The sequence below is a fragment of the Cupressus sempervirens genome, chromosome 8 (assembly GCF_028749045.1).
Source record: "Cupressus sempervirens isolate cs-2001-9-10 chromosome 8, ASM2874904v1, whole genome shotgun sequence".
NCBI classification, from domain to species: domain Eukaryota; kingdom Viridiplantae; phylum Streptophyta; class Pinopsida; order Cupressales; family Cupressaceae; genus Cupressus; species Cupressus sempervirens.
Window position 1 is genome coordinate 75866609 of NC_143125.1, and position 26767 is coordinate 75893375.

Here is a 26767-nt window from a genome sequence, read left to right on the forward strand (position 1 = left end):
AATCTGATGTATTTCAAACTTTTAAGAAATGGAAATGCTTGGTTAAAAATGAGACTAGTAAAAAATTAAAATGTCTTAGATCTGATAATGGTGGTGAGTATTGTAGTCATGAATTTGAAGATTATTGCTCCACTAACGGTATTCATAGAAAATAACTATTCCAAGGACTCCACAGGAAAATGGAGTGGTTGAACACATGAACAAGACTATAATGGACTATGCAAAGAGCATGAGGTTGCATGTTTGGTTGCCCTTACACATGTGGGTAGAGGCTGTCAATAATATTGTATATTTGATTAGTAGAGGTCCTTTGGGTTGTGATATCCCAGAGGAAGTATGGACTAGTATGAAGGTGAGTTATTGTTTTCTCAAAACCTTCAGTTGTGAAGCTTTTGCTCACATAGATTCTGAAAATAGAACCAAGCTAGAAGCTAAGTCAAAGAAATGTGTATTTTTTTGAGATGGGATTAATGAATTTGGTTATAGGCTTTGGAATTTTAAAAATCATAAAATTGTAAGAAGCAGGGATGTCATATTCAATTAGAAAGTTTTGTACAAAGATTTATTGTAGCAACATGAGAAGAAAGAAGATGATTATGTAGTGCTAGATGATACTCAAAAAGCTAATGTTCTAACCATTCTTCATGATGTGCAACAATCACAACAACAAATACCACACACACCAGTGAATGTTAGATGGTCAACAAGGCAAATTGGACCTCTAGAAATATTTTCTCCCTCTTTGTATTCTATTTTACTTATTGATGCTGGTGAACCTGAATGTTATGATAAAGTTGTGTGGGTAGATACTAAGATTTAGTGGGAGTCTACAATGAAAGACAAAATGGAATATTTGCTAAAGAATAAGACATGGGATTTATGCAAGTTGCCTATAGGTAAAAGGACTTTACAGAATAAGTGGGTTTACAGGTTAAAAGAAGAGGATGAAAGTAAGAAAATATTTAAAGCCAGGATAGTTGTAAAAGGATTTATAGAAAATTGGGCATTGATTTTGATGAGAAATTTTCTCCTATTGTTAAGATGACTTCTATCTATATTATTTTAAGTATTGTGGCTACTGAAGATTTTCATTTAGAGTAGCTTGATGTTAAAATAGCCTTCCTTCATAGTGATTTGGATGAACAAATATATATGGCTCAACCACAGGGATTTGAGGTCAGAGGTAAGGAGAACTTAGTGTGTAAATTGAAGAAAAGTTTATATGGCTTGAAAAAAGCACCTCGAAAATGATATCTAAAATTTGACAATTTTATGCATGAGCTTGGAAATCATAGGTGTCATTTAGATCATTGTGTTTACTTTAAGAGGTTGAATGATGACAACTAAATTGTTTTATGTTTATATGTTGATGATATGCTTGTAATTGGGTCTAATATGGATCATATTAAGGGGCTAAAATGCAAGTTAGCACATGCATTTTCTATGAAGGATTTGGGGGTAGAAAAAAAATCCTTGGTATGAAGATTTGTAGAGATAGGAAGAATAGAATATTGATGCTATCTCAGGTTGATTATGTGGAGAAGGTGTTGCAATATTTCTCTATGAAGAATGCTAAAGTTTTCAGCACACTTTTACTTGGTCATTTGAAGTTGACTAAGGGGATGTGTCCCAAGACACAAGAAGAGGAGGATAAGATGTCCAAGGTACCCTATGCTTTAGCTATAGAAAGCTTGATCTATGTTATGGTATGTACCAAGCCAGATATTGCTCATGTAGTGGGAGTCGTTAGTAGGTATATGAGTCATCCAGGAATTGAGTATTGGAATGCAATCAAATGGATTCTCAAATTTTTGAGAGGAACGTCCAATAAGTTTTTACACTTTGGGGGCTCTACTATTGATTTACAAGGCTATGTTGACTCAAATTTGGCATGGGATATTAATACCATGTAGAGTACTACAACTTATGTCTTTACTATTTGTGAGACAGCCATGAGATGGGTTTCTAGGTTACAAAATTTTAATGCTTTATCCACTATAGAGGCAGAGTATTTTTTTGCTACAGAGGTAGCCAAGGATATGATATTGCTATAGTCCTTTTTGGAAGAACTAGGATATCCTCAAAAGGATAATTATTTGTTTAAAGATAGTGAGCGTTCCATTCATTTTGCAAAGAATTTAGCTCTACATTCAAGAACATGACTCTTCCTATCATGGACACAATGTAGAACCATATTGCATACTCCAAAACATTGATCCATGAAAAATATTTCTTTCTTGCAGACCATGTGATTGAACTTTCTGCAGAAGTTCAAGTAGCTCTATCCACATGCAAAATCTTGCAAGAGAATTGGGATAAGACTCTGCAACTCATTCTCAAGGTACATTCTGATTTTATCTCACATTTTGGTGTCTCTATGTAAATACATTATTTTATTCTTTGGCATTATTGTCAAAAAGGGGGAGAAAGAGATACTCAGAAAGAGATATTGGTAAGATCAATGTACAAAAGGGACAAAGAGATACTGTGAATAAAAGTCATATAACTCATGTAAATACTTTGTGTATATTGTATGGGGGAGTTATATGTAAGGAATCCATGTATATTCAATAGAATCAGACGTTAGTATGTCAGATATTGTATATAAGTTTTGGCTCATAAGTGTTTTTTTCACTAATGCAAAAGGAGGAGATTGTTGGAATTATGATATATTTGTCATTAGTTACAACACTTATTCAATTTTGAATGCTTACTAAGCTCATCACTCAGTCTACAATTTATACCAAGCATTCCTTTGAAAATTGAGCATATGGGCAGTTCAATAGTGTTTACCAAGTTCATAATGGTTACCGAGCAGAACAGTGTTCCCCAAGCAGTTAGAGGTCATCGAGCTTCGCAGTGTTTACCAAGTTCTTAGTGTTCACCAAGTCATAAATTGAAATTAGTGTTTATCAAGTGATCAAGGTAAAAAAAGGACTTAGTGTTTACCGAGTGATCAAGGTAAACGAAGGACTTAGTGTTTACAGCATGATCAAGGTAAATGAAGGAATCAATGTTTACCAAGTGAAGAAGGTTATCAATGGATTTAGTCTTTACCGAGTAACACAATATTCACCGAGTCACCAACGGTTACCGAGTTCCAAACTACGTAGAGTGATTAGTATGGACCATGCCTCTACTCTTACCAAGTGCATGGCAATGTAATGTATTCTAGTGGACGTTGAGTATCAGAAGGCCACTGAGTCAGCTTGAGGAATCCAAGTTTTCTACTATCTAGCCGACTTAGTAATGTTTTGTTCACTTGTGTTTGGCTGACCTTGCTAGTGTAAATATTAGAATGGTATGTATGTAATGTATTATGTCATTTTTAAAAAGATGATAAAAATGTTGTGTATCATTGTATGGTGTTGTATTGCAATATTTTGAGAAGAATAAAAGTGAATCAGCAACAGAACAGAGGAATACAAGAAGGTCAACATAGATGCAAAAAAGTTATATCTATCACATCAGGTGATCAGTGCATAAAGGATCTTATCAGCAATCAGTTGTAACCAAATCTATTGCTTCATCCTAATAGGTGAATCAGTTTGTAAATCCTTTAACAGGGTAGACTTAACAGTCTTTTGTAAATCTCCTAATAGAGTGCATACTTTATTATATGTTTGTAAATCCTCTAACAAGGTGGATCTAGCAATCCTACTTGCTCCTAACAGGGTAGATCACTAGAAGTGATCATTGTAAGCCTTAACAAGCCAACTTTATACTGTAGTATTGAAGTTTTGTGGGCATCATCCCCACCCCAATTTTACTTTCTAATTGGAAGGTTTCTGGGTCATCAAATCTGCGTGTTCATCTGTTATGAATGTTTATCTTTTCATGCATATAGTAGATTAGATGGATGAATGGTGAATATGTTATTGACTTGAAGTTTTAGAGTTACTGATTCACCCCTCCCCTCTCAGTAACCTTGTTAGTCTTGATTATTTCCAACAATTGGTATCAGAGCATTGTGGTTCTTAGGATAAAGTTTGATAGCTTGAGCAAAGATCAAGGATAATGGAGATATTCAAACTTTCCAAAGCTATTGAGAATGAAAAGCTAGATTTGGAAATGGCCATGGCGTAACTCAAAGAAGAAAAAGAGCATCTTTCTCAATCTCTAAAAAGAAGAAAGGAACTTGCAAGACAAATGAATGATCAGTAGTATGTTGAAGAAAAGATTGAAGACCTTTTACCATCAAGCAGCTCAAATTAAGCTAATGAAGAAATCGAGGAACTCCTAGCAAAGAATGGTTCTCTACAGGAAGAAGTAAGAAAGCTTAAAAGAGAACAAGAAATCCAATCCATCAGGCTATGTGAAGTTCTAGAATAGAGAAACAAGGCAAATGAAGACTTAGAGGTAAGAAATAATCAATCCCTTCAGCATGAAAATCTTATAGGTCAACTATCTAATGCAAATGAAGAAATTGTGAATTTAAGGTCTAAGAATGAAAGTTTGAGAAATGATTTAATCACTGAAAGACAAATCAATGCAAGCTTACAAAGTGATCTAAGATCTGAAAGACAAATCAATGAAAGTTTGGAAAATGACTTAAATATTGAAAAGAAAGTCAATGAAAGGATGATAAAATCTCAAATAGATGTGGATCAATTGAATCAGCAAAATGAGCAGAATCTTCATAGACAAAAATGTAAAGTAGGCCTTGGATACAATGAAGAAGGTGAATCTTCCAAACAAGGTGCCCAAAGGAATCATCGACCCACTTGCAATCATTGTGGCAAGATAGGTAATACATCTAACAGATGTTGGAGCAATGGTAAAAGAAAATTCAATGGTAAATGCTACAATTGCAATTAGTATGGTCACAAAGCCAATGAATGCGAAGAGAAACCAAAATTTGAAGGCAAATATCACAAATGCAAGAAATAAGGTCACAAGGCATCTGAGTACAGATCTAAATCATTCAATCCAATAGAAAAAATTGTCAAAGCATTATTTGGTTGGGACTACAATACTTGGTGAAAATGTCACTATTGTGGAGAATATGGACACATTGGAGTAAACTGTACAAGGCATCACCTAAGGAAGAAAGGTACTACCATAAGATGTTATACATGTACTGAACTTGGTCATATATCAAAGAATTGCATGAACATAGGAAAAGTTGAAGATGAAAAGAAAGCCAGAGCTGACAACATTTGAAAATAGATGAGACAACAGTGGATTCCTAAATCTACCAAACTAGAAAGTTCAAATGATGGCAATGTCACTCAAGAAGTGGGTGACTCCACCATTTCTAATTAGACCCATCAAGAAGGATCAGGGACTACATCTTCAAGCTATATCCTAAGCAGTTTTAGAATGGAGTGCAAATGAGAATTCATTATTTCAGATACAAGACATAGTTCACTGTGATGCATCTACCAAGCAAGGTTGGTCTCAGACTTAACCGAGCTAGGTTGGGAATATGAAAGGTTTTGTTTGTTCACTGAGTTTCAAGGTTTATTGAGTAAATTGACGACTATCTGAAAAACCCTAGGTCATCTTAGCTACCTTCGTACTCAAGAATTAATGGTAGATTTTTCATCAAAAGGGAAAAATTTGATCTCATTTTTCACCGCAAATTTAGAATATACAGAGCGAAGAGATTTCCAAGAGCACCCAAGTGAGTTCAAGTGATTTGAAGTGATTTTCCAGCAAAGAATTTATTTTATGAAATCATTCACTCATTGAATAGCAATGGCATCCATGAGCACCAATAGTAGCAAGGCGAAGAGGGGCTTTGAAATGCTTGTAAAGGGAGTCACATGGAAAGCACCTAGCTTCAAGCTCATTCTCACCATAGCTGAATCACTAGACCTGCATGGAGCTCAATCATGAATTCCACCAAAGGTACTCCTTGTTAATGATATTCATACTCATTTTAAGTACAATATTCAAGAAATTGGTACATTAGAAATGGATAGTGCCCTAGCCAAGTTATGTGTGGATGGAACTCTCAAACCCAAGCACAAGCATTTGAAAACCAAAGGTTTGACCCATATCCCACACTTGCCAAGGAAATTTCAAATGAAATGGATAAGATACATTTTAAGCCATGTGCATAATGGTCTGTTGTGGTTAGAGAAACCTATCATGATAACGAAAAAGATGATTCATAAGATCACGGGTTTACCTATGTTAAGAAAATCCAAAACCACTAAAACCCTAAGTCAGGATGAACTTCAAAAGTTAACCCTAGCTGAATGGGATGGTAGAGGACTAAACTTAACAATGTATCAAATATAGAGCTAAGATTTGGAATTCATTTAATTGCATATAAGATGTATAGTTCCAGCAGATTGAATAGTGTACCCTGTGAAGCTGTGGACTTAGCATATAAGGTTGTGAAGAAGAATATGGAATTCAACCTGACAGATGTACTGTTGAAACAATTCAACAAAATTATGGATAGCATAAGGACTTCAAAGAGAAACCCTTGTAAATTTGGTTCTTTTTTAACCTATTTATTTTTCTATGTGCAAAAGTTTTTCCCTTCTAAAGGTACAGTAGTATGGAGAAAGGATTTTCCAATTTTGTATTAGATTAATGAATTCATTGCAGAAATGGGCAAAATTTTTGATAAAGTAATGGATATCTATTTTGAAGATTTCAAAGAGAGAATGAACAACAGGTTTAGAATTCCCCCTAAGCTTTTTGAGGACTACAAACATGATGCATGCTTCATGGTTGACTATTAAAAAGTGTATATATAGGCAGTCATACCCCGAGTGGCATGGGTAAAACCATTGCCTTATAAGTTGAATATTGATGAAGCAAGAGATGTAATTGAGGCACTGATGAATGAGCCAACTATTCCCAATATTCCAACATTTGGTACTTATGATGAGGCAAAAGAAAGAATTGAACTTGAAATCAAGATGCCTCAGGCAATTAACAAAGGAAAGAGGAAAATTTCTAAGTTAAAACTGATACTAGCCCTCTTATGCTTACCGAAGGAAAAGATGAAGATGTAGAAGAAGACAAATCTGAAAGAGAGGAATCAGAAAAGGAGGCAGAGCCTGTGAAGAAGAAAGGTAGGGTAATCATTACCAAACCTTAGGAAATATTTTCAAGGAGAACAAGGAAAGACAATAAGGAAAGTGAAGTTGTGTTTAACAAGCCTCCTCTCACATTTGAAGATAGGCTAAAACAACTCAGGATTGGTGTAGGAATCAGCAACTTTAAAGCCTTAAAGTATGAATCAAGGACTCTTGCTGAGAAAAAGGAAATTGAAGATCTGGTAATGGAGAAGTTGGGAACTTAAAAATTCTCCCCAGACCAATTTGTCTCCCAAATTCTTGCAATATTGTTTGATAAAATAAAGGTAAGATGGGAGATCATCGAGCAAACTGTTAGAGACATTTTTGAATAGAAATTGAGAGAACTGGTACCTAGCCTGACAGATGCAGAAATCAAAAAGGAAATGAAGGATCAAGAAGGAAGAATGAATATGAGATTCAATACATGTCTCATATTGTTAAAGAATATAGAACCAATTGTTAAGAATGCAACTAATGTTTGTAATGATACTTATAAACTGCATAAGCCAAGTGATGAACTTGTTGAAATCAAGGATGATGACAGTGATGATATGAATGATGAGCAAGGTAATGATTCCATCTCCATGGATGTAACTGATGAAGATCTCCATCAATTATTGAAGGAGAAGGAAGAAGAAGAAAAGGAGGAAGAAGCAGTTGAGGTGGAGGATGACCCAGTGAAAATTGTAGCAGCAGTCATTGCATCTCTGCCTCACACTCCACCAAAATCTATTACTATAGAGATAGCTTCCACTAGTGAGATTATGACCACTATAGCCGTATCAATTGCTCAATCTTCACTAGTCTCCTCCCAGCTCTAGGTATTCCCAATGCAAGTGCCAAGCACTTCATCTATCGAGCTGCAGGCAACTTCTTCAGTTATCAAGTGATCCACTACAATAGTAAGCACACAAGGTATATCAAATCCTCTTGCAGTATATACAGTAAGTTTTCCAGTTTGCTCTCCAATTATGTCAACATCAGCTACATTAGCACCAATTTTTGTACCAGTAAGTTCTCCAATTGTGAATATTTTTGTATGCACATCAATTTTGGGAGGTATATCAATTTTGGATACAGTTAGCACTTCTCTCAGTCTTCCTTTAGTTGGTCCTATTCTAGTTTTGACAGCCAATCTAGCCTCATCAACCATTGTCTCTGGTTTCAAAGGAAAAGATGTTAGCACAACAGAAAAACCAAAGACTCCATTAAATTTTTTTCTTACAAGCAAGACAGTGGATGAGGATGTAGACTTGGATAAAGAAATTTTCATTCCCAAGATAGATACAGATACTGCTTCATTTGATGAACTAAGACTACTCAGTCAGCGCATAGAACTAAAGGCAAACCAGAAACAACAAGGAATGAGAGAGATAGAGAGTAATATTATTGAAGGAGCAAAGAATATTATTACTGAGGCTATAGGTGTTGATGTTGATACTTCTCAACACATTTTGTTACAATTAGAAGAAGCGGTTAATAAATTCAATGAGGATATCTCTGGTCAAGAAAAGTTGATGGAGAAGGTAGAAAAGAAGTTTGATAATAAGGTGCTTGAGCACATTGCTCAGCATATAGCAATAAATTAGGTTGAATTAACCACAATTTTGGCCAACATTGAAAATTCTTTTAATAATGTAACATCTCTTTTTGCTAAGCTTTGTGATGTTACCGAGTATACTAAGGAGATAAGAGAGAAATTGAATAAGATAGATGAGGATCTAAAAGCAAGTGCACAAAAGCTGAAGCTTGACCCCAGTTCAAGCTCATCTCATCACCTTAGAATCAATTTTTTGTCAGAGAAGCAGGCAAAGTTTCTTAGAGAAGAAGGAAGGATTCGGTCTACACTTTTAGATATCCAGAACATGATTCTTCCTATCATGGACACAATGCAGAAACATATTGCATACTCCAAAACATTGATCCATGACAACAATTTCTCTGTTATAGACCATGTGATTGAACTTTCTACAAAAGTTCAAGTAGCTCTATCCACATGCAAAATCTTGCAAGAGAATTGGGATAAGACTCTGTAACTTATTCTAAAGGTACATTCTGAGTTTATCTCATATTTTGGTGTCTCTATGTAAATACATTATTTTATTCTTTGGCATTATTGTCAAAAAGGGGGAGAAATAGATACTCAGAAAGAGATATTGGTAAGATCAATGTACAAAAGGGACAAAGAGATACTATCAATAAAAGTCATATAACTCATGTAAATACCTTGTGTATATTGTATGGGGGAGTTATATGTAAGGAAGCCATGTATATTCAGCAGAATCAGACGTTAGTATGTCAGATGTTGTATATAAGTTTTGGCTCATAAGTGTTTTTGTCACTAATGCCAAAGGGGGAGATTGTTGGAATTATGATATATTTGTCATTATTTACAAAACTTATTCGATTCTGAATTCTTATCGAGCTCATCACTTGGTCTATAGTTTATACCAAGAATTCCTTTGGAAACTGAGCATATGGGCAATTCAGCAGTGTTTACCAAGTTTATAATGGTTACCGAGCAGAACAGTGTTCTCCAAGAAGTTAGTGGTCACTGAGCTTTACAGTGTTTACCAAGTTCTCAGTGTTCACTGAGTCATAAGTTGAAATCAGTGTTTACCAAGTGATCAAGGTAGACGAAGGACTTAGTGTTTATGGAGTGATCAAGGTAAACAAAGGACTTAGTGTTTACCAAGTGATCAAGGTAAATGAAGGAATTAGTGTTTACCAAGTAAAGAAGGTTATCAATGGATTTAGTCTTTATTGAGTAACACAATATTCACCGAGTCACCAATGAACTGAGTTCCAAACTACTTATAGTGATTAGTATGGACTGTGCCTCTACTCTTACCAAGTGCATGATGATGCAATGTATTGTAGTGGATGTCGAGTATCAGAAGGTCATCGAGTCAGCTTGCAGAACCCAAGTTTTCTACTATTTGGCCGACTTAGTAATGTTTTGTTCACTTGTGTTTGGCCAACCTTGCTAGTGTAAATATTAGAATGGTATATATGTAATGTATTATGTCATTTTTAAAAAGATGATAAAAATATTGTGTATCATTGTATGGTGTTGTATTGCAATATTTTGAGAAGACTAAAAGCAAATCAGCAGTAGAATAGAGGAATACAACAAGGTCAACATAGATGCAAAAAATTTATATCTATCACATCAGTGATCAGTGTATAAAGGATCTTATCAGAAATCAGTTGTAACCAGATCCACTACTTCAACCTAATAGGTGAATCAGTTTGTAAATCCTTTAACAGGGTAGACTTAACAGTCTTTTGTAAATCTCCTAATAGAGTACATACTTTATTGTATGTTTGTAAATCCTCTAACAAGGTGGATCTAGCAATCCTACTTACTCCTAATAGGGTAGATCACTAGAAGTGATCAATGTAAGCCTTAACAAGACAACTTTATACTATAGTATTGAAGTTTTGTGGGCATCATCCCCACCCCAATTTTACTTTCTAATTGGAAGGTTTCTAGGTCATCAAATCTGTGTGTTCATGTGTTATGGATGTTTATCTTTTCATGCATACAATAGATTAGATGGATGAATGGTGAATATCTTATTGACTTGAAGTTTTAGAGTTACTGATTCACCTCTCCCCTCTCAGTAACCTTGTTAGTCTTGATTATTTCCAACAATAACAACTTGATATTTCTACTATTCTTCTATTAGATACCATAGAAATTTTCTATTTGACATCAATGACAAAATCAATCATGAATGTAACATATCATCATAGTAACATATCTACAATACTCCCCCATAAAAATATCACAAACTTTCATACTTGCAATAGCTTCACTATAGTAAAGAACTAATTAGTTCATAATATCCCTCATCAGTAGCTTTTACTATAGGTTCTTTGATTGTAATATCCATTGATATTCTTGTGATTGTGTAGTATGTGATTTCCTTTAATTGGACCATTTAGAACTTCTATAAGTTCCACTTTTGTTTCCTCTCCAAGCTCATCATTCTACAATCCATAAATTTTACTAGTCTCATCTTTTTAGTTATCTTTGGTCTTGCCTTCTCCAAAACATCATGCATATTATTATAGGTTATGAGTGTGAAATGATCACATAGTTTATTTGATCTTATATTATTATCAAATATATGATTAGTGATACTACCCTTGATCTCTACTAAGTTTTTATTAAAATTTACTAAATACTTAATGATAGAGTTCTCAATCATACCTTGCTCATATTTAGTATATATTTGATCTATTTTTCTATTATGTTATATTATTTAAGTAATTCTCTTAACATTAGGTTTCCATTTCTTTCTCTCTTCCTTAATGTTAAGCTATGGTTCCTAAAGAATGATGGTAGAAATAGGTGTTAGAATGATTTAGAGTAACTAGGGGGAGGGGGTGAATCTATTATTCTTAGGTCTATATGTACCAATTCATCTCTTAAAAAATTCAAATAGCTTATTCAAACTCATAAACTCAACCAATATAGAAATTTATCAACAATTAAACTTATTCATCCAACACTTCTCTATCTATGATATGCTAAATAATAAAAATATAATAGTAAATAGCATGAAACATGAAAACAAAATTCACACATGTATGACACTAGGATTTAATGTAGAAACCCTATTTGGAAAAAACTACCCAGTAACATACTACCTCTTTTTCACTCCTCTAAAGTGAGCTCAGTTAAGATCCAACCATGTTAAAGGTTACAAAATACACTATTAGGTGTGACCTTGTCTAATGATTTAATCACCCTATTAGGATAGGCATTGTTAGAGCACTTTAGAACATTCCATTAGAAAGTAACCTTGTTTAAAGGATTTAGAATATGATTGTTAGGTTAACCTTGAATAAAGGATTTTACTACCACAATGGTCAGAAAGTAATAACTAGGTTTGATATGATAAAACACAACTCACTTTGCAAATTTAGATCTCAATTTAGTTCATTCCTATTTCATTGACTGGACTTTATTATATTCTCCATCTTTAATTTTCTTGGCAACCCTTCAAGCAATCACTCATCACCAACTTCTTAATTTTCCTCTACTACTCTATTCCTCATTGGTTCTTCAAAAATTTCCCAATAAAAAACAACATTAAACATCTCATTTTCCTCCTTAAATAGATGGCTTTGATCTTTCTCCACTTAAACATAAGTGTATATCTTAGGGTTTATTGAATCAGTCCTTCATTTTGTCCTTCTACTCCTTCCTAAAAACTTTTGGAAACTTCTCATTAAATCTTTTCCTTGGATCTCTTAACAAACTCAATTTGTGTATTACATACACTAACTCATCAATCCTTATCATTTATATATTTTGATCCATTTTAAAATTCAATTATATCAACCTCAAATCTTGATTCTTTCACAAACTATTATTTTGATGAAACTCAATCATCACTATGTTCTTTAGCTTTGTCATCATTGGGTAGCTTGGTCTCTACTATCTTGTCTCACTTAGCTTGCATTGACTTACTTGATCCTTACTATGCTTGGTCACTACTTTAGTTTTCTCTTTATCTTGCTTGGCCATTACCATTACTCAGTTAATAGCATTTTAATCACCTAATACATAAGTTTGTTAATTTCCTACTTCAACTTCTTTATTTACCTTGTAAAACTATTACTCACTCAAGCTTAGTGTTTTACACATGTTCTTGATTTTCATCAATTTTTTTTTTCTTTCTAGAATTCAACTAATCTTTCTTCTTTACTTAATAAAATTATCAAATAACACATTATCTTGTCAAAGACTAATTGATCAAGTGCCCATTGTAATTCCATCATACTTAACTCCTCTTTACTAAAAAACTTTACTAGCTCATCTTGCTATCTCTTCTTTTCAAACTATCTTCATCAATCAAATAATATGGTACTCTACATTATTAGTATATGCATTAGTAGTAAGGTTTGACATTAATGATAACATAACAATTGTTAAAATTTTAGTTTCCAACAATAGGTTCTTCAACATTCTCTATGTTATGTCCGTTTTCTACCATTTTCCTCTTTGTGACCTTAGATTTCTTAGGGATAAGGCCTTGAACATTTCCCTTCTACCTTGGAGTCCTCTTAGGCTCACTCATCATAGGTTTTTCTAACTTTAGTAATGGAGAAGTCCTTGGAGATCTGCTAGGTGCACACTAAGGTTTAGTAGTAACCTCAATTGCTATAATCTCAACTTTTGGAACATCTTGTTTATTAACTACTTCTATAGGCTCACTACTTGTTCTTTGTAGACTAGTCCTTAAGGCAACATTTTTGACAATTTGGATAGGTCATAAATTTTTCTGTTGTCATTTATGGAAAACTATTAGCCAAATGAAGTGAACAAAGAATGAAGATGAAATTTTTTGGGATTAAAGAGAGAGTAAATAAGAGGGGGGGGGGGGGGGGGGGGGTGAATTAGTTACTCACAAAAATTAATCCTCAGATCCCTTAGATGTCTTAAAGATCTAGTTACTATTGATACTCGATAAATATAACAAAAATGTTGTAACTCGATAAATTAAACTATTACTTATCATCAAGCATTCATGCATGCAATTGAAAATAAAATGAACACAAGAGACACTAGATTTAATGTGGAAACCCAATATGGGAAAAACCACCAAGTAACTAGCTACCAATTTTTCACTCTTTTGAAGTGAGCCCTATTAGAAGCCAACCCTGTTAAAGGTTACAATACACATTGTTAGGTGTGACCCTATTAGAGGATTTTGATCACCCTATTAGGAGTTGCCTTGCTAGAGGTCTTTAGAAAAATTCAACTGAACTGTCACCTTGTTAGAGGATTTACAAAATGGCTATTAAACCAACTCTGTTAAGAAATTTGAAATCACTACTACAATGGTTAGAAAGCAACAATGAATTGACCTCAACAAGATGCAACTAAATTTGCTAATTACAGGTCTTTGTTCTACATCATTAGATCCTCTTTGATCAAACATGGCTTTGCTGCTTCTCAATGATCTCTGATCATCCTTCAAATTTGCTTCCACAATAATCAGTCCTCATATCACATCAATTCTTCTTCCACACTTAGAATTTGCAACTTGACCTCTTATTTATACCATTCATATTATCAAGTTGGCTCATTCCCATGTTACATTTACCAATAATCCATACATCAGTGGGCTACAAATATTACTTAAAAAAAATAAATGTTATTTCATAAAATAATGAAATCCTTCACTGGCCGACCTTGCTCGGTAAATACTACTTCCTAAAATTTCTTGAGTTAACCATCTTGACTCGATTAAAATTGAAACATCTACAAAATCCTTTGGCTACCAAGTTTACTTAGTAAGAACTAAATTCCTTCACTATCCATGAGAGCTCGGTAAGAACTATTTCTGCCACATTTCCTTTGATGACCGAGTGAGCTCGGTAAGAGCTATTTCTGCCATATTTCCTTTTGATGACTGAGTGAACTCAGTAACAACTAAATTTCTTTGTTTAACCTTGAAATCTTAGTAACAACTATCTACTCAATAGACACTATAAACCTTCTTTACTAACCTTTTGAGCTTGGTAGACTCTGTCCTTTACCTTGCTAACCAACTAAGCTCGGTAGACTCTATCTTTTGCCTTGCTGACCATCTGAGCTTGGTAGACTCTATCTTTTACCTTGCTGACCATTTGAGCTCCATAGACTGTGTTTGATGACTAATATGAAATTTGTGTGACATCAAAGACAACACACAACTGAACAATTGTATCTAATAGAAATTATGCCAGTTAGACTTAGAAATTTTTATTTTTCTAAGTGTTATATAGTTTATCTTGCATACTAGTTAGATTTTTGATTGGAAAGCTTCATAGGCATATTATGGACACATGTAGAGTTAGGTATGAATATCTGAGACTGTGATGATAATGAGTGAAAATTCCTAGGATAGTACGACTACTAGATACAAATTTATGATGATTTTACCAGTTACAACAATGTACATGCATAACAGAGCATGATAACGAAATGGGTAATTTGGATTAAGGAATTTTTTTTTTTATCAAATAATTACTTAGATAATTAGGGACAACATCCTAGATATTAACCATAATTGGGAAAAATTAATATTTTTATTTTGATAAAGTGTATAAAGGCATGAAGGCCAAGCACACATTTTTTAATTAGCAAGGTATAAAGGATGATTGCTAAATGCAAATTTACAAGTGAGTAGTGTGATATTGAGATGTAATGTTTTAGTGATGCAAATTTTGATGTATGATTGGAGGAATGCAAATGGTTTTAAATTTTTGTAAAGAGTAGAAAAGGAAATATCAAATATTGAAGATTTCAGCAGTAGTACAAAGGTTTCTATATCTGTCTCTTTTTATTGAAGAACTTTATTGTACATTGCATGTTTGGATAGTGGGCTCATCTTGCATACATTTATAATTTTTACTCAAAAATACTAACAAGGTTGAGGCTTAACTTCTAACAATGCCTAAGTCCTCTAACAAGGATCAATATATTATATGGATGTAATAGATTCCTAAAAGGGTCAATATCTTTAACCAGATACTTTTGATTAGTGGATCATTTTGTGCATACCATCCCCCTCAAGGCTTTTCTTTATCCACAATTTCCCTAATTAACAAAATATGGTGTTATGAGTTACTTTATTGCATGGTTATGTCTACTATTCAACATATTTAGTTTATTTTCTTATTGAAGTTATAAAGTTGTTAAAGATATCTAGTTTAGGGCTAAAGTTTGTGAAATACTGATTCACCCCCCCTCCCACCTCAACATTTTCTATTTATAACAATTGGTATTAGAGAATAGTTACTTAGAGTAGGATTATAAAGTTGAGTAAGATCTCTATGGATATGGAACAATTACAGAAAAACTAGAAGAAGCTCTTGAGAAGATTGATATTTTTAGTAAGAAAAAGATACTTTCAAAGAAATATATGAAGATGTAAAAGATTACATTACAAAATTGAAAGATAAAATAGATCATCTTAAGTACAAGAAAGATACTAAATATTAGATCAAGGAAAATGATGAAATTTCAAGATTAAAGAAAGAAAATGAGATCCTAAAGCATGAACTTAAGATTACAAACCTAAATTTATGCTTGAAGGATGATACTAGTAAAATTGAGTCAGATTTGAAGTCTAAAATTGTAATTTGAGATTTAATCTTACCAAAGTTACATTTGAGCTTGAGTCTACCAAGTTTTAGTATGTAGAACTTGAGAAGTAAAATACTATTGTATAAGGAGAGTTAACTTAGTCAAAGAAACAACTTGAGAAACTATATTCTAGTAGTGAGAAGCTTGATGAACAAATATTTTTATAGAGACCTTCTTACAATAAGAATGGTCTTGGATATTTCAATGGAGAAAAATCAACTATGAAGGCTAAAGAAAAAAAGGAAATAGATATTGAGAATAATAAGCCTATTGAAGAAAAAGTATATTTGAACAATATTGAGTCAAATAAATATGATGATGCACCTAACAAAGTGGAGCAAGTCAATCAACCTAAACTAGTTGATGAACCTAAGAAGCCTAAGAAAATTGAATCACCTAAAGAAGTGAGATAAGAAGTCAAAGGTAGATTTTATGGATGAAATGAAATTGGTCACCTAAAAAGGGACTATATAGGTAAGTCATTTCAAAATGTTACTATTTTTTATCATTATAATTGTCATGGTTTTGGTCATTAATTAGTTAATTATAAGAAGCCTAAATTTGATAATAGTAATAGCAATACTAGAATGTTTAGAGGTTGAAGAAGTGTTAAAGGAAGAGTTAAGGCATGCACAATTAGTATGAGGTAGAAAATGATGCACAGAATCTATGTTTAAGTGCACAAATGATTTGGACTTAGTATGTGGATACATGCGGTAAAACAAGGTTACTAGTAAAGAAAGAACAACTTTTTGTTTATTATGTACTTGTGCAATTAATGAATTAGGTAAATAGAAATGATTTAAGAATCAAAATCAAGATTTTTAGTATCATTTGAATGTGAAAAGTGTTAAGGAGTGGATTAAGAGTGAATCAAAGGCTATCAAGATAGCATTTAAGTGAACTCATTGGTAAACCCTATTTTCGTGAAGCTAAGGTATTTTATAGATTTTGAAAGTTAAAGTTGTGAATTTGAATTCAATATTTGTAGTAGAGATGGATAATTATTTAATTCATAATGTTGAGGATGAGGCTAAACCCAAGATGAGGATAAAACTTTATAAACCCCTAGAAGATGATCCTTGAGTAGCATTTTCAATAATTTTAGACATATTTTTGTATTTCTGGAAAACATTAGAAGTTACATTAATGAAAAATTTGAATTGGTGGGAGAAGAAAACATATCAAAGAAATTTTATCTCATATACAATCAAGAAATGAGTTTCAAGTGTTTTTATGAATATCTGGAGAATAATGAACTGATTAAGTACTTATTTTGCCACAAATTTCATAATGAAGATTGGGTAAAGATAATATTGAGAAGTATTCATGATGGACAATTTTGGTTAGGAGAAATTATGATAGATATATGAACAAACCTCATTCATGAAGTGATTGTTCTATATAATAAAGGTTAAATACCTATAACTAAGAAGAATGTAAAGAACCTTGTGTTGGAAAATACGAAGTCTAAGTATAATGGGAGATGAGTTGTGATAAGAAAGATCAAACAACATGATGTAAGATTCATATGTAGAATTATGGCATCCAAGATCTTTTCTAATTCAAGAGAAGATGATATGGAACCAAGCTTTATCCATGTATCATAAAAGATGCATATTTAGAAAGTAAAGGTAAATATATGTGAGATACTTAGAGTGCAGATAGTGGAGAATCCAAAAAGAATAAAGAAGGTAAAAAATAGTCAATTCAGATTCAAGTTAGTGATAACATATGTGTTTTTCCACTTTATTAAAAGATTTCCTTTCATTTTTGTAACTAAGTTATTGAGAAGTGATAATAATACCATGGAAAATATAACTAATTTATATTGGAGATACCCTATTGATAAGATAAAGAGCAGTGTAAATCTAATTATGAAAACATTCCAAATTGAGATAAAGAAGAGGTATATAATTCCACCATTAGTAGTAAGAAAATTCAAAAATGATATATTTTTTGTGGCTGATATTGAATTTACCTACATATAAGCAATAGAACCCAAAATGACATAAGTTTAGCCACTTAAATATGAAGTTTCTAAAGAACAAGTTGAAGGGTATGTAGAAGTGATTCTTAACTTAGCTAGAGGTGAAGAATTCAATAGATTTGGGACCTTTGATGAGATAATGCAAATGAATTATCAAGAATATATTGAGAAGTAAACTAAGAAAAAGGTTGAAGGAACAATGAAAAGGATCATGGAAGAATAAAAAATGACTCCAAAAGAAGCATCAGTTGTAAGACAAATAGTGGCAAGAATGAGAAGGAGTGGACTTATGTTTGTAGCCCCACTTGTAGTAGCAAAGCCCTTTTCTAGAAAACCCCTTGACAAAAGGCATAACACTTACTAACCCTTAAGCATCAACATTAGCTATACCATATGAAACCATTTCACAAGAGAAACCATAGAGAGCACCCACAATTTTATTAGTAAAATCTAGTGAAGAAAAAGAAGAAGTCAACATTGTTGAAGTAAAAAGAAAATCTTCTAGATTGGGAAAAACTAAACAAGAACCAATAGAGACTTACAAGAAGAGAGTAAAGAAAATGGAAGTTGGGCTAGGGAATTAATAAAAGGTTTTAGTGACCTATGAAGGAAAGAAGATGTGAGATCAGGTAGAGACACCTAAGAAAACAAAGAAAATAGAAGAAGAGAAAAAAATTAGAAAGTATGGTCAAAGAGAGAAAACCTTGGATACCTAAGGTAGAGAAGTTGAATAGCACAATAACCAATGAAGGTAGTTTTTTTTAGTTGAATAAATTAAATGACTTGTACAACAATTTGGACAAACTTCAGTTGGAAAATGCAATAATAAGGTATATGATTCATAGCAAGAAGAAGTTGTAGAACATAAAGGAATAGATCCCCAATGACCTATATAAAAGATTAGTGAATAGAAATAAGAGACTATAGGAAGAGAACAAAAAAAATAGAGAAAAAATGATCATAAAGTTGTGCATATTGGAAAGTGAGGATCACTTGAAGAGTTTACTGCAAAATCTTAAACCTTACTTAAGGAACAAGACAAGGCAAATTTTGATTATGGGAGGTAACTATGAGGAGATAAGAGAGGAAACTCAAGAATCCATAGAATAGATGACAAATAACCTCAAATCCTCTAGCCCTAAGTGGAAAAAAATACCTACACCAACAATAGTTACATAGGTAATAATATGTATGAAAACAATAAAAATTGATAGCACAAATGTCACAATTGATACTACAGAGGATCCTTTTTAGTATTTTGGAGAAATGTTGACAATTTGGTAATCTATGTTAGCTTGAAAGATCAAAAAGAAGAAGAAGAAGGGGAGAAAATGGAAAAAGAAAAGAAAAAGGAAGAAGAAAGAATAAGATTAGAAGAAGAAAAGAAGTTATAAAAGAGGCAATAAAGAAGATAGAAGAAGATGAAAATAAGTTGGAAGAGGAGAAAAAGAAGTTGGAAGAAGAGAAAACTAAGTTGGAGGAGGAGAAAAAGAGGAAATTAAAATAGGAAAAGAAGAGGAAAAGAAGAAAACAAGAGGGAGGAAGAAAAGAAGAAGAAAGCAGAGGAAGACAAGGAGATAAAGACAAGTGAACCTAGTTCCTCTTGGTCACCACTTTAGTCTACCTTAACATTATTTAAAGGAAACGATTCAGATGATGATGATCAAGTTAAACTAATCTCATCACTTAGAAAATTATTTAAGAAGAACAAAAAGTAAAAAGTTTATAGATCTCTTTGATAGAAGTAAAAAAGAAATTGCAAAGTATAATATTTGAGAAGTTTATTGAGATTGAACCCTAGGATAGAGCTAAAGAAATGATCAAAGCTTTTGACATTGAATTCAGATACTTATTGTTGGTATATCTAACTATTGTTATTTATTCGTGTTAACCACTTAGTCATTTACAAGGTAGAGTAAGATGGTCATCACTATAACTGATTTACTCTACATAGGCCAAGTCATTTACATAAGATAGTATGTACCAAGAATGTTCTATAGAAGCCAAGTAAGTGTATGGTCACAGAGTAGTTTTCTATATGCACCAAGCTTAGTAGTGACCAAGTAAATTCCAAGTATACAAGTACTGAGTGATATAGTATGTGTGAAGCAAAATAAATGCTAAGAATCAAAAGGTTAACAAAGGTCAAGCGACAATAATTCTGTGCATCAAAAACAATAAAGACCAAGTAATGTAGAGTCTACATAAAAGTTAGTAATGGAATAGAGTTTTAGGAAAAATGATTATCAGATTGACTTGGAAAGTTTATTTAAGGTTTGAAGAGGTTGTTACAAAACATTTACATGATGTGGATCACATATCCCTATGTGTATGTTCAACAATCATTATAAAAAGGAAAAACATGAAACTATCTAGAAAACTCTTTATGGAAACCTTTAAATAGTGACAATCTTAAGCTAGATCACATACATGATGGAAAGGTTAGAGAAGAGAGAAGAGAAGTGCAAACATGAAGCATTATAATATGAAGGATTAAGAAGATCAAAAGTCATTCAAGGGTTCTATTATCATCTAATAGAAAAAGTGACCTATTCATAAGCAGTCAATGTGAAAGGAAAATACAAGTGTTATCATATTAGAGGGAGGATTAGCTAGTAAGGAGGAGACTCAAAATTAGCTTGCAAAGAAAGTTTAGAATTAGGTACTAAGTTGGTTTTATCGGATTTGAATTAGAGTGTATCTCTTAAAAGAATGGTCTTAACAAATCTTTGTAAATCTCCTAATAGAGTCCTTTGTTGTAATTTTTAGATCCTTTGACAAGGTGAAACCTAATAGTTTCTTAAGTCTTTAACATGACAAACTCCTTATAGAGTAGATCATATTTTATGCTGAAACATTATAACCTTAACTAGTTAACTTTATTACTACAATAGTGAAGATTTGTGGGTGTCATCCCTACCCCATTTTTACCTTCACCTTGGAGGGTTTTTGAATAACAAATATTTTGTTATGTGTTATTACTTTGATGCATGTGATTGACTTGATTTACATGTTATAGAAAGTTTACATTTATAGTTTTTCATGTACAAGTTGCTGATAGATGTGGATGAATTTGTGAAAAATATGTATTGTTATAGATTTTGATTCATCCCCCCCTCAGTATCTAGTTTACACCTCCATAAATCAACAATTGGTATCAAAGCACTAGTTCTATGAAAGAAGATTAAAATCATGGAGACTAGATCTTAAAAGATGGAGGATTTCAAACTAAACAAGACTATTAACAATCAGGTGATTGACATCCAAATTATACTACAAAAATTTGAGAAGCCAAGACAAGATCTGAAGGATTCCCTAAAAAGGAGAAAGGAAATTTCCATCTAGATAAAACAATACTCTTATGAAGAAGTTGAGACTAAAGGACTATTTGAACCAATCAATCCAAATGATAAACCATTTTTTGAACTACTTGAAAGGAACAAAATCCTTAATGAAGAGGTAAGGGCACTAACAAGAGAACATGAAATCCAATCAGTGAGACTATGTAAAGTGACTGAACAAAGAAAGAAAGTTGAAGAAGATAGGACTATGGCAGAAGAAGACAAAAGGGTAATAGCTACTAGACTTGATGAAATGTGTTAGATGTGCTAAAGCTCACAAATACACAAATGGATCTGATGAATCAACTAATGACTACAAATTAGAAACTAAATCAATAGGATGTGGATATTGCAAATCTAAAATCTCACAATGAGACACTAAAGAATGAGAAGGAATATATGGAGAAATTCAACAAACCAAAGGAAGAAATGAAATATTTTGAAGAACTTATGAAGTCATCAAGCTATTTTGATGGGTCAGGACATTCTTACACTAAAAAATGAGAATCATTCAGGAATGGAGAAATGAGAAATGTAAAGCCAAAAGAAAAATCAACATACTATCATAGTGGAAAAATTTTTCATACGATAAATATCTGTCAAAACAAACATGGTATGCAAAATTCTAAACCGAATTTTATTGGTTACTATTTTTATTACAAGAAATAAGAACATAAAATGCATGAATGTAGGTCATGACTAAGGTATACACCTACTACACAAAGATTTGAAGGATATCACTAAAGCTATCACAAATATGGGCTTATGGCATTTGAATACAGATCAAAGACAAAAGCCTATTGGCCAAATCAGAAGAAGAAGAATTATGCATGTAAGAATACATGTTCCAAGTGTCACAAGTTTGGACATCAAAGTAGGAATTAGAGGACTCATGTACATTCAAAAATTAGATAAAGGAAAAAGGCAAAGGAAAAGTGGACATTGATAAAGTAAGGAATGAAACGAACTAGAAAAGGAAAAGAAAAATAGAAGATGAAAATAGTGGAGCTAATGGAATTGAGGTCACCCAATCCAATGGAGAAGGTGATCATGTCATCTCTAACAGAGCTAAAGAGGTATGTACAAAAATGTGTACCTAAATGATATATCATACATCCATTCCCTACATTAATATGTGCCAAAATTTCATATCTACATATATAAGATGCATGAGAACAAAGTTTGTGAAAGGTTGTCGAGTATCAGTAAAACTATCTATGTTGACTGAGCATTGCAACATAGACCAATCACTCCAATAGAGACTGAAGGTTATGGAAGAGATCAAGCTATTATGCTAGCTAGATTCTACTCAATGTAGTATGAAACATTAATGGTGAACCTAATCAATCAAAAGAGAGCTATATAAAGAATTTTAAATGCATTACTTCATACCTTACATCCAATTTTTTGAAGAGCTTAGAGTGATTTTAACAATTCAAGCAAGCAACAAAGATGTCAAGGGGCAATTTGATTAAGAAGTTTGAGCAAGTAAAGAGCATGAATGAGTGCCACATATCTAGAGAAGGAAGGACAAAAACCCTAGTTATTATAATGGAAGCTTCATCAACTAATGGAATTAGTCAAAAGTTTAGTAAAGTTTAACTAGTGAAGAGTGATGCCTATCCTCCACCTAAATTTCATGTTATTCTAGTGATTGCTATAAAAGGAGACTCAATGGGTGCATTATCCTTGATACCACCTAAAGTCATTATGATTCATGATTTTAGAAGCTATTATATGTGCAAAATTAGAGAAGTGGGAGATTATGAAATCAGGGAAGCTTATGAAAATCTATGTAATGAAGGAACTTTGAAGGACAACTTTTAGATTGTTGAGAGGAAAGGGTTAACTCAAGCCCTAAAATTTCATAGAAATTTCAGAATTGAATAAATCAAAGTTATTCTGAGAAGATTTCATGATATGAAATACTATTTATAGAATGGACCAAAGGATATCACCTAGAAAATGATAGACAAGGTTACATGTTATCCAACCCTAGATATGAAAAAAACCATGCAAGACTTGATCTAAGGAGAAATTGAGGTGAATATAGGAGTTGAGTGGAATAGATGTGGTTTGTCCATTACAAACATTTATGATCCACTAATAGAATATTTAATGAGTCATTTCTCACAAATTCTATCAATCTAGCAAATTGAATAGTGTGCCATGTATGGCTATGGCCCAAGCGTGGAAGAATGTGATGAAATATCATGAATATGATCATGCCAAGTTGTAAATGTTACAACAGGAAGAAAATATATCATCAATAAGAAAGGAAAATAATTCTTTGTGTAAGTTTGGTTCCCTAATTGTTTGCATATTATTTTATATCTAGAAGTATTTTCTTGGTATATGTAATGTTGTATGGGAACAAGATAAAATAGTGACAAGGAAAATCAATGAGTTTATTACTCAATTAGGAGAAAATTTTGAAAATTCAATAAATACATATTTTAATAAATTCATGCTAAGGATTAAAAGGATAATGAGAATTATAGATGAATTGGTCACAAAATATTATAGTGACATATGTTTCCTTGTTGATACAAACAACACATTTGTACAAGTAGTTAAGCTAAGGAAGATTTGGTTACAAAGCTTTGAATATGAGATAGATAGTGATGTTGTGAGTGTAAACATTGATGCACTGTTAAAAGAAGAAATAGATACCAAGGTTGAACCTTTTCGAACATATGATGAAGCCAAAGAAAGGATAATAGTGAAAATCAAGATAACTTCCAAGGATAAGAAAAGAAAGAAAATGATTGAAGACCTATCTAAGCTATGTTGGGTACCCTAGGCAAAGGAATAGAACAATTGCAAATAACACAAGGTCTTGGTAAAGATGAAGAATAATAAACTGGTGATGAGGAAGATGAGGTAGAAGAAGGTAACAAGGGTAAAGCTCTAGTTTTTGTCATGCCACTGAGAAAGAAGGATCAAAGAATAGAGAAGAAGAAGGAAATGATAGCTCCACCAATAAATAAGCCAAGGACTAGGGTAGCTGCTATTGCCAAGAAGTTTGCTAAGCAAAAAGTAATAGAGTCTACTAAGCCAAGTGAAACTCAAAATAGAAGAAGGATATTGGTTAGAGGACCACCCCAGAGGAAATAAAACTCTATTGATGAGGCATGTTTAGATATAAAAAGTTTTGCTAGATTATCTAGTTTTAAATTTGTGAAATATGACACACTAGTTAATGAAGATAGGAATATAATTGAAGAAGATATGATAGAAATGATGTCAACTTTCAAGATATCTCCAAATGAAATGAATAAATAGATACCTCAAGATATTTTGTAAAGACTAAAGAGAAGGTGGCAATAGGAAGATGAAGTAGAAAATCAAATAAGAACTAACATACTAGTTAGAGTTATGCTTGATCTATCACAAGAATAGAAGGACACATTTTAAGAGAAGTATAAGAACATATTTGTCCCAAAATTCAAAATATTTTTGATATTGATAAATAAAGAGGAAGCTGTATGATAGGAAAACAAGTTTTTGTGGAAGAGAATTTTTAGGCTAACTACAAAGAAGATAGAGAATATAAATATTGATGATGAACATAGTAATGGAGAAAGCTAGGTGTGTCGAGTCTGAAAGGAAAGAATGTCTCCTATATATGTCAACACCCTTGACAATATAAAAATTGAGAAGTCAAGGCTTATGAATAAAGAAAAAGATGGTGAATATGGAGACATTAGTAAAAATGATAAGATTATTTTAGTAGCTCAGATTGAGGCAAACAAAGAATTAAATAAGGCTAAACCAAGTATGGCTAATGTTATCTGGAGTACAGATGCACAAGCAAGACTGAGTGATGACACTATTAGAAACATAAGATAGGATAGGTTACTAAGAGGGGAGGGGTAAATCAAGAACCAATAAAAATTATTCTTATTTCACCAATTAATTCTTCATATGTATTATGATCTAATTGCATGCATGAAAAACATTAAAACATTCAAAACACTTTGACACACAATATGGTGACCCATAAACCTTCCAAATAGAGAGTAAAACTGGGGTAGGGATGATACCCACAAGCTTTAGTATTATAGTATAAAGTTGGCCTATTAAGGCTTACAATGATCACTTATGATGATCTACCCTATTAGGAGCAATAAGGATTACTAGGTCCACCTTGTAAAAGGATTTACAAAACATACAATGAAGTATGCACTTAGTAAAGAGATTTAAAAGGACTATTAAGTATACCTTATGAAAGGATTTAACTGTTTCACCTATTAGGATGAACTAGTGGCTGTTCTTTGATCTAAAACTCTGATTTGCTAAATGAGATTCCTTTGTAGTGTAATTATCACCTTGCTGTAATAGATAAACCTTTGCTACTCCTTATACTTCTTATAGCCTTCTTACTTCACACTTCTACTCTTACTTCCTTTTTATATTCATACCATACATCTTTGGATGTGATACAATATATTACATATATACCAATCCAAATTACAATTCATCAAAGTTGGCTATAAAACAAGTTTCACCAAAATACACAAAGTTAGCACAACTACTAGTCCTCAAGTTCTAAAGAAAAACTCGGTGAGGTTTTGATACTCGACAACCTTTGTCAATGCTTGGCATCATCATGCACTTAGTAGATGTTGAAGCTCAATTCATACTAATCACTTCTAAGTAGGTTGAGCTTGGTTTGCATTGGTGACTTGGTGAACACTATGAAACTCAGTATATAAACTAAATCACTTGGTTGACACTGCATAGCTCGGTCAACACTATTACTATGAGATTAGTATAAATTTAATCACTTGGTTGACACATCCTAGCTTGGTAAATACTAGATTCACATCACTAATGCTGAGAACTCAATAAATACTAGAGAACTTAGTTTGCACAATGAAACTCAGTAAACACTATGAAGCTTAGTTTACACTAATAATCACCAACTTGGTAGATATTGCTCAGTGTAAACTATATACTTTTTCTGGAACTCAGTAGCAACTATAGAACTCGATAGAGCTTGAATTACTTGGTTAACACTGTAAACTATAAGATAAGCTTGGTAGCTACTAACTATTTGATTAAGTGTGTGTGTCACTAATAAATAAACTTGACTATAATATCAAAAATCTCCCCCTTTGACATTAGTGAAAAAAACACTTATCAATAAAAACTAAATTCTCAAAATAAATTAAATTCAAAAAATATCTTTAGTCTCCATCCCGTGTCTTCAAATTGGTAACATACTCTATTTTTTTGA